Source organism: Palaemon carinicauda, chromosome 11 (genome assembly GCF_036898095.1).
Source record: "Palaemon carinicauda isolate YSFRI2023 chromosome 11, ASM3689809v2, whole genome shotgun sequence".
Classification (NCBI taxonomy): domain Eukaryota; kingdom Metazoa; phylum Arthropoda; class Malacostraca; order Decapoda; family Palaemonidae; genus Palaemon; species Palaemon carinicauda.
Window position 1 is genome coordinate 71,484,378 of NC_090735.1, and position 10,000 is coordinate 71,494,377.

At 35.3% G+C, this 10,000-nt stretch overlaps 1 protein-coding gene across 5 annotated transcripts in view; it reads right to left on the reverse strand.

Annotated features, from left to right (window-relative positions):
* The window catches only part of LOC137650066 (cyclin-dependent kinase 17-like), a 270,741-nt gene that overhangs the window by 44,381 nt on the left and 216,360 nt on the right, over positions 1-10,000 (reverse strand). Inside the window, exon 3 of one of the 5 annotated variants that reach the window (XM_068383120.1) lies at positions 8,502-8,549. The exons of the other annotated variants lie outside the window; for them this stretch is intronic. The gene's annotated coding sequence lies outside the window, so the exon portion shown is untranslated. The remainder of the gene's footprint in view (positions 1-8,501; positions 8,550-10,000) is intronic. 5 annotated transcript variants of the gene reach the window in all.

The following is a 10,000-nucleotide window of genomic DNA, read 5'->3' on the forward strand; positions in this document are numbered from 1 at the left end:
GATGGCGATGGCAAACCTGATAAAATTAACTGCATACTTAGTACTACGTAGACGTAGAGGATGGTACAGTCTGAGAAAATCAGAATTATGATAAATTTTATGCAACAAGGAACTTACGACTTTGCCAGTGATTAAAATCTAGATCAAGAATACGAAATTTAATAGAATAGGACAAGGAAGGAATTATGGTTAGTAAACAACGACCCACAAAGAAAGTATTGACCTTTAATTAATGAAAGTCAGATAGAATATAAAAGTAAAAGTAACTCAACTACTTTTACCAAACAATAATAACGCGCACGTCACAAGCCCAGACAGTACACTTTTAAACAGATAATCAATAGACAATCAACAATATTAAAGAGAGATACATCATACAGCATGCGAAATACCCTGATTTCTCAGCATCTAAATGAGGAAGTGAAATCAAACAATGTCTTCCGTTTTGCCACCAAAGAAGAAAGACTTAAATCGGGGACTGAACACAAAGTATATAAGATAAGAGGGGGGGGGGGCATTTACCAATAAGGACACTAAGATATTAATGTAAACTTGCCTATTAAGAAAAGTAGAAAGAGTAAGATTTCAGACTTCCTCCAACGACGACTGTCAAAGTTTTATTCAAGTCTACGGGCTAAACTTTCCCTTTTTTCACGAGTTGACCGTGGATAAATCTACGGTATAATGATAACAACAACAACCAGAATCATGATGTTATTCGGGATCACACTCAAAATTTAATGGGTTCTTCCGAAGCACAATACATATCCATTGTTTAAATTTGGTGAAAATCTGAAAGAAGTTTTGACGTAATCCTGCCAACAGACAAACAAATATAAATGAACGCAGGGAATTTTACAACCTCCTTGGCAGAGGTAATAAGTATTGTTTAAACTTTAACCATACATAGCAGGTCGATAAAATGGCTCTTAAGATGAAAAATCCCATTCAGGGAAAACTGTGAATAGTGATAATGGTACCCTTCAGAAATTTACTTGAAAATGTTTCAATTAGTTACTAGCAAAATTGTTTATTCATTTATACTGGAGTCAACTTTCGTATACAGTACTTACATTATCCATGAGCTTTTGACGGCTTTTATGTTATCATAAAAAAAAAACCCTGGTCATGTTAGTAACGTACAGCATCACAAGAGAATCATAAATCTAATCCCATAAAAACAAAAGCTAGGATATTAATCTCAGTAGCTTTTACGTTGTGTGTGTGTGTGTGTGTGTGTGTGTGTGTGTGTGTGTGTGTGTGTGTGTGTGTGTGTGTGTGTGTAACGACGTCAGCATCGAAATAGGAACCAATTGTAATAAACGTCACTCAGTACAACAGTGGCATTCGGTGACATCACAACCATAGAAGCGGGAGTGTTAACTCCACGGATTCGCCCACCACATTATCGCGATTCATCAACCATATTTTAACGTAATTTCAACCTATTAAGGACTCGTGTATTTTAACCCTACCCAAAATTAATTCCCGTGTCCTTTAACCTTTCTTATGACAACGATTATGCAGACGGGCCTCTCCCTGTTAGCTGTGCAAACAAAGGAACCTGAGCAGAGAGATAATCAGGATATAATGCAGGCAGCAGAGAAGGGCAGTGTAACACGTACGCCAATGGGTTAAAGCTGCTGCAGTCTCAACTTCACATTGAAAAATCAGCGGTTCCATAGTGCCTACTCAACCCCCTTCTGAAGTGAAAGGGACAGCTGGTCGTCGCAGTACATTTCCCGGCCCCTCACTTGCCTACTGTTTCCCCTTTTCATGTTCTTTTAATTAATTTTACTTGAAACTTAACGAGGAGAGAGATATACCTGCTGTATATTTTCACTCTTCCAGGGGTTGGGGGAGAGAGAGAGAGAGAGAGAGAGAGAGAGAGAGAGAGAGAGAGAGAGAGAGAGAGAGAGAGAGAGAGAATGTGCTAGCCTTCACAAGTTTAAAGGTCTCTCATGAATGTTAGAGGCAAGGAACTAGATACTAACCATATATACATATGATCAGCGCCCAAGACCCTCTTCACCCAAGCTAGGATCAGGCAATGGCTGTTGATGACTTAGCAGGTGGATAGAAAAGCTCCACAAAAAGCTATAGAGCCTGAGCGGGACTCGAGTCCCAATTTAGCAGATCGCCAGATACCACACCCGTAAGTACTGTGAATAATAATAAAATAAGTGAAACATAAGTATAAGGTGTCAAGAAGGGATATCTGTTTAGGGTTTGGTTATTTAGAAAACCATCTGATGAATGGCTATAGAGACGCTTGTTTTCTATATTCTGGCATTTCTTGACAGATATTTTTATCATATCTAAAAACTGACTTTGCCGAGAAGATGGCAGCATTAAAAAACATGTTACTCTTGATTTCAATTTTCTCAGAATAACCTACTTGATCCGCTTTATTCATCTCTGTCTCATCACAACAAAAAACAAAAACAAAATGTAGCTTATCCATATATATTTCCGAATGTTGTAGTTAATCAGGACTGCATTTGCAAAAATATTCTTATTAATCGAGCAATAACATTTGCCTAATTCTGCACCGAATGCCAAAATCTAAGTTAAGGAGGCAATGATTAAGGACACTCAAAAGTAAAATAAAATATTCGTAACTACAAGAGAAGATTTTTAACGTTTTAACGTATCGTAAAAAGTCTGCTTAGTGTCATAATCATTATATTATAAACATCAATTACAAATGATGTTTACCATTAATATACATCGTTTCTCAACACTATAATAATGTAATTATGTAATTATCTTGCAGTTTGTTAACAGTAGTACATATTACAGAAATGAGAGGCCAACTCCCGTCTGCATTAGGCGTGATAAAAATTCGGGAAAAAATCGACAATCATGAAGGAAGTAGAAAGCACTAACGTTTACCATGGTGCCAAGCATTTAATCATGGAATTAAAGAATGAAAATAAAACATTATATGAAAGTATTTTGGCACAGATATATAAAAGGCAAATCATTTCCTAACGACTCCCATATTATAACCCGTAATGTGGCAACCCTTCTCGAAAACCCATCTCGTATGCTTTAAGCTATTATTAGCGCCTAACTGGGATCTCTATCTCTCTCTCTCTCTCTCTCTCTCTCTCCTCTCTCTCTCTCTCTCTCACCCCTCGTAACTTCTCTGATTACTCTACAGAAGGCCGCAGTAGGAAGTTAGTTAGCGCTAACCAGGGGAGGAGGGAGATCCAGGGGAAGGGTGCATTCTGTGAAGGAGGGAAAGGGGGGGGGGGGCCAAAGGGGGAATAATTGAAGGTGGAAGATTGCATACAGGAGTGGACAAAAGGAACTAAGGTTTGAGCAGAGAGAGAGAGAGAGAGAGAGAGAGAGAGAGAGAGAGAGAGAGAATTTCCACTATCTGTGCTCATGAAACTAATAGATGATATTTAACGTCTGATGTTTTCCATACCTTCGAATTATTTGCTCCAGCTCTTAAGGGCGGCTTCAACATCTATGAATATCTGAAGATTTTTCCTAGTTCTAACTATCTTTTACATTCAGATCTTCCCGGGGAGTGCCATCCTGTTCGTAATACTGGGCATGCAATTAATTCTAATAGCCAGGCATTTTTCATCATGAGGTTCAGTAGTACACAGTATTCTAGAAGCGTTATTCCAGCTGTGACCAAGTGGTGGAATGATCTTCCTGATCGGGGAGTTGATTCGGTGGAACTTCAAAAGTTCAAACTCGCCGCGAATGCTGTTGAAATATCCGTTTTTCATGTTGTTACAGTTCTTAAAATGTTTTACTTTAATTGTTCATTACATACCCTGTCATTTGTTTATTTCCTTTCCTCACTAGGCTAATTTCCTTCTTGTAGCCCTTGTTCTTATACCATCCTGGTTTTCCTACTAGTTCTTATACCATCCTGCTTTTCCTTCTAGAGTTTCAGCTTAGCTATTATTATTATTATTATTATTATTATTATTATTATTATTATTAATAATAATAATAATAATAATTTTCCCAATCCGCCGAATTAGCGGGTCTTTTGTGCTACCAAATCTTTGGTTCCTTGGCGTCCTTCTGTTGTACAAAATATATGGACCCTCCTAGTTTTACTATCTATCTATCTATCTGTACGCTACTACTATTACTATTATTATTATTATTATTATTATTATATCATTATTATTACTAGCTAAGCTATAACCCTAGTAGAAAAAGCATGATGCTATAAGCACAAGGGCTCAAACAGGGAAAATAGCCTAGTGAGGAGAGGAAATAATGAATCAGATAGAATATTTTGCTTGAGAGTACCCTGAAGCAAGAAAACTCTAAGACCATGGTGCAAACGCTAAGGCACTACCTAAGACTAGAGAACAATGGTTTTGGTTTGATTTTCGAGTGTCCCTCTCCTAGAAGAGCTGTTCAACATAGCTAAAGTCTCTCATTTACCTTTACAGGGTTCCTTCTGTTTCACCATGAATAAGGTTGTGTTACGTAGTAGATCAGAAGTTGTTTTATTATTATTATTATTATTATTATTATTATTATTATTATTATTATTATTATTATTACTAGCTACAATCCTAGTTGGGAAAGCAGGATGCTATAATCCCCAGGGCTTCGACAGGGGGAATGCCCCAGAAAGGAAAGGAAATAAAGAAAAAACGAATAGACAACAGAAGTAATGGACAATTAATCCAAAATATTTTAAGAACAGTAACAACAGTAAAACAGATCTTTCATACAAAAATATTCTCCAATCCACAAAACAACCAAATTAGCAACAATCCTAAGTTTAAGGGAGCGTAACATTTATCCATGTAATAACATCTCAATTCGCATAGCAATCGCAAACAGAAGTGTATCTAGCCATGTTCACGGCTGTAAGAGGATAAATGAATATATAACAAATTCAAATATTTTCCTCTATTTCCAGACATATTCAGACACAGCTGAGCCTTGAACAATCCGTTCTCTGGATGAAAACAGATATTCCCAACTTAATAGGATACCTTCTATACATAAACCTAAAACAATCCTATTTACAGTAATAACAAAACTTAAGGAGTGATTTTAAGAGTATCATTGATGGAAGGATATAAAATGTAATTATCTTTTTCACAATAAAATACAATCTTCTAAAAGACTGTATTTCATTCTCCCAACGAAATGGTCTCTTTAAGAAAGGTTCAGAGAGCCCGTCTTGTCGACATAAACAATAAAAAGAATGAGATCCCATCAAACAGACTATTCCAAACAAGATCACGACACGAATAAGAATAGAAATCCTGGCTCTTCAGAGAAAAAAAAAATAATGACCTCCTCTTCCTTGAAATTGAAATAATAATAAAAAAAGAGATCCCATTTCCTGTATAAAAAAAGGACGACTGGTTCTCGTCAAAGGAACTTTCACTAGCTACATTCGATGGGAAGGACTCTGACGACGAGTACTCCTGAAGAGGATTTTTTTTTTTGAGGATGCAGAAAAAAACATTATATGCTCATCTCTACAACAATTTAAAATTCTTTTTCCGTATTCAGTACCATCGGGAAAAACAATTCCGGATATGTATTACATACGCAGAATACAAAATTTCATTTTTACTATATATATATATATATAATATATATATATATATATATATATATATATATATATATAAACACTTGCTCTTTAGTATATAAAGGAGATGAGGATAAAAATTGTATCGGTTCTATTTATACCTGAATAATTGAATGGACGAAATTACTAGGATTTACCTTAATACAGCATCAAACTTAGTTGATTACAAACCAAATACATATACACACCATATTTCATGAATGAATTGCCATCTGCTATTCATTTATCATCAAAACTATTCATCCAACAACAGATACTACTAAAAGGCTGAACACCTCAATTTCCAGGGACATTCATCACTATTAGTGAGATGCCATGGACGGCTACTTCGTCTTCCACAGCGTGCGCATCTTCTCTTGTGAGACAAATCATAAGACACAATTTACTTGTAATTGATTACAGGATCAAAGTTTCCTTCTAATGCCAATTAACATCAATACATACTTTCATATGTTATACTAACGTCTATAGGGAATTCTGTTCGCAAGCAATACTATATATGAGTATTGTTTTATATTTTTCTCCTAATCGCGAAAGCGTAGTGATATATATATATATATATATATATATATACTAAATATATATATATATATATATATATATATAGATAGATAGATAGATAGATAGATAGATAGATAGACATGAAAATCATGTTATTTTCATAAAAGATAATTTAGCATTCCTTTCAAACATTTGTTAAAGTCGATAAAATTTAACGACTCTCCGTGTGAAATCATAACGAACATTGTTTTGTCAACATCCATAAAATGTACTTACCTACCCGAAGAGTGCTGACGACCTCTTCCTCCAAAATACAAGAATATGCGAGACAGTATAACCAACAAGACGCCTAATGAGACGAAGAAAATGAAATGTCATAGTAAAAGCAAACCACTTGCACCCTCCCTCACGAACGTGATAAACACGTCCTCAATGGGATAAAAAGACTGACCTCTCAGTCGATCCGTTGCTCCACCTGCACGACATCCCCTCCCTCCTCCCCTTCCTCTTTTTTCGTATTCTTCTCCCTGAACTGCGCCTACCTCATTCACATCATGAACATCAAGACGCATCCCAGATTTATCAATGTATAACCGAAGGTATTTGGTGTGCAAGACCCTGTAACCTGGACGAAAACAAAACAACAATGCCAATGTTATCTCTCTCTCTCTCTCTCTCTCTCTCTCTCTCTCTCTCTCTCTCTCTGTATTTATTCATACTGATCTCAAGATATTTTGTATTCACTATTATTTTGCATATACTTTAATTATTTCCTTTCCTCACTGGGCTATTTTCGTCCTCTAGGAGCTCTTGGGCATATAGCATCCCGTTTTTTCCAAGTAGGGTTCTGGCATAGTTAAATGATAATAATGATAATAATAATAATAATAATAATAATAATAGTAGTAATAATAATAATAATAATACACCTTCTAGCAAGGATGTTAGTTACGCCTGGCGAGACAATTCATCTAAAAAATCACGAAGACATTTCCATATGTTTATTAATAATTTTTTTTTCTTTTTACACCGTCACTGAAAACACATCAACAGAGAGCTCCTTAATGGTATATAAAGAGTAGCTGTGTGCGTGTTTTACAACGAGCCTTTTCAAGCAACACGACCCACATGGGAGAAAAAGTTATGATGACCAGCCTTCTAGATAACATATGCAGGGAAGTAGGGACGTGGGTGGGTGTCGGTGGACTGTCCCTTGGGACATTATAGGAGAGCGTTAGGGGGAGGGGAGGGTAAGAGTTTGAGGGGGAGCATTGGCGAAGCAGTCCGGTAATGGCAATTAGTTTGTGTCCCCGAAGAGTGGTCCCTTCGAAGTTTGTTAGGAATCGAGTAGCGTTTCCAAGTGGCCTCTCCAAGTGGATTAACGACTTCTAGGTGAGTTCGGGATCCCCCCCCCCCCCAGTAGCAAATTGCTCAAGTGGCCTCTTCTTGACCAATAAAATACGACAGAACACATTCCGGTATGGGTGGGGCTCGGGATTACATGAGGGGAGGGGGGTGGTATTCAATCCTTAGGAACCCGTAAAATTAAGACAGATTGAAAATTGGTAAAACCTGACTAGAATGAATTGCTCGGAATTAATATTATGAGAACATTTTCATTTAGTAACTGCAGATATTTAACATTCAATGTTCATTCATTATTTTTCTTGTAGTTTATTTACTCATTTCCTTTCCTCACTGGGCTATTTTTCCCTGTTGGAGAACTTGGACTTTTAGCATCCAGCTTTTCCAACTAGGTAGCTTACCTATTAATAATAATAATAATAATAATAATAATAACAAAGAAAAACTGTCAGGGTGCTTACGTCACTCTTAACTGATCAATGAGAAAACTAAAAATATATGAATCCAGTTATACAATCTTAATTGTTAATTACTTTTCTTGTAATTTGCTTATTCCTTTCTTCACTAGGCTATTTTCCCTATTGGAGCTCACTTGCTTATAGCATTCTGCTTTTCCAATTAGGGTTGTAGCTTAGCAAGTAATAATAATAATAATAATAATACGAAAGTCTTTACTATATTACTGCCTCTGATTAGAATAAAAAGTTAAATGTAATTTGACTGACATCCAGGTATCTTTTGTGGACTTGGATCTTGAATGATAATTTTTACATAATGATATATAAACAGTATACTACGGTATACTGTGCGCAGAAAAAGAAAATGTAACCCTCAGTACATTACATTTTCTTGCTGAATCATATGCTATTTTCGTAACAATGAAAGCGATATGTATATATATATATATATATATATATACATATATAATGTATGTGTAGAACAACAATAAACTGTCTTTCTCCTTGACTTTCCATGTTAAGTTATAGTAAGTGATGATTTCGATAAAGTTGAAGAACAAATTGATGAGTTACTTTACCTTTTTTCCTGTGAATGCCAAAGACAGAGTGACACACGGGGAACTCACCTGTAATCATATAAAATCTAACATTAGATTTTTGTTACTAAAAAGTTTTAAAATGTTGAGATACAAAGTTTAGCATGTTCGAAAATATCATCTGCATCGATAATTACGTGCATATGAATTTCACACACGCACGGATATAATATATATATATATATATATATTCATATATATATATATATATATATACATACACACACACACACATACATACATATATATATATATATATAATACACCTAAATACACACACATCATCATCATCATTATTATCAGCCGTTACTAGTCCACACAAGAACAAAGGCCTCGGACATATTCTTCCACTTGCATCGGATTTTGATCTTTCTATGCCAGTCCATACCCGTAAACTTTCTCAGTTCATCAATCCATCGTCATCTCTTCCTTCCCCCGCTTCTTTTAAAATCTCTACGGACCCATTCTATTATTCTAAATGTCCACTTATTATCTGTCATTCTCATTATATGTCGTGTCCCTCTCCATTTCTTTTTCTTACATGTTTTTAGAATATCCTAAGGTTTAGTTTCTGCTCGTATCCATGTTACTCTTTTCCTGTTTCTTAGTTTTATTTCCCCCCCCCACACACACACTCACACACACACACACACACACACATATATATTATATATATATAATGTTCATGTCGCGTCAGCTTTTGGAATTTCTACACACACGAACACATACACACACAAACAAATACACACACACACACACATATATATATATATATATATTATATAGTCGATGTTGTCTAAATTCTATTACAATTTACTTTGTGACCAAGAACTGTATAATTAAGGCAACATATCAACACATCTTTAATATTCCCACTACAACTAATAATATCAGCATTTCTGCGTGTGTAAACCATCCATATATACGTAGAAGCCAAAGAGAAACATTAAAGCAAACATGTCTGTTTCCGCAGAAGTCACATATGGTACTATACTAACCATATAAGTAAAGGAAGAACAGAATTTTCTTCAATTTTAATCATTATTGTTAACGTAAAATAACTCAATACACCGCAATCATGATACAGTAGCTCCAATACGATAAAAAATAAGGATAAAAGTAACCACCATTGCAACAAAAACTTATACTCTTATTACTACTATCAGTAGAATAATAATATAATGATGATGGTGAAGAAAAAGAAGAGGCCAGTACATGCTATTACAACTTAGACTTTCTATTTATATAATAATATATATATGTATGCAAGCATTTAAAAATAAATGTATACACACATACTTATACATAGAGTATACAAAGGCAAAGAAACAAAACAAATACCTTAAACAATGCAATTGCAAGACTGCACTGCACTCCCAAATGGCCTCCTCCAGCACTCAGCTGGCACTATTCAGGGCAATTAAACCCATGCTTCGGCTACCTGATTAATGTGATCTAATTAAAGGTGCCACACAGGACAT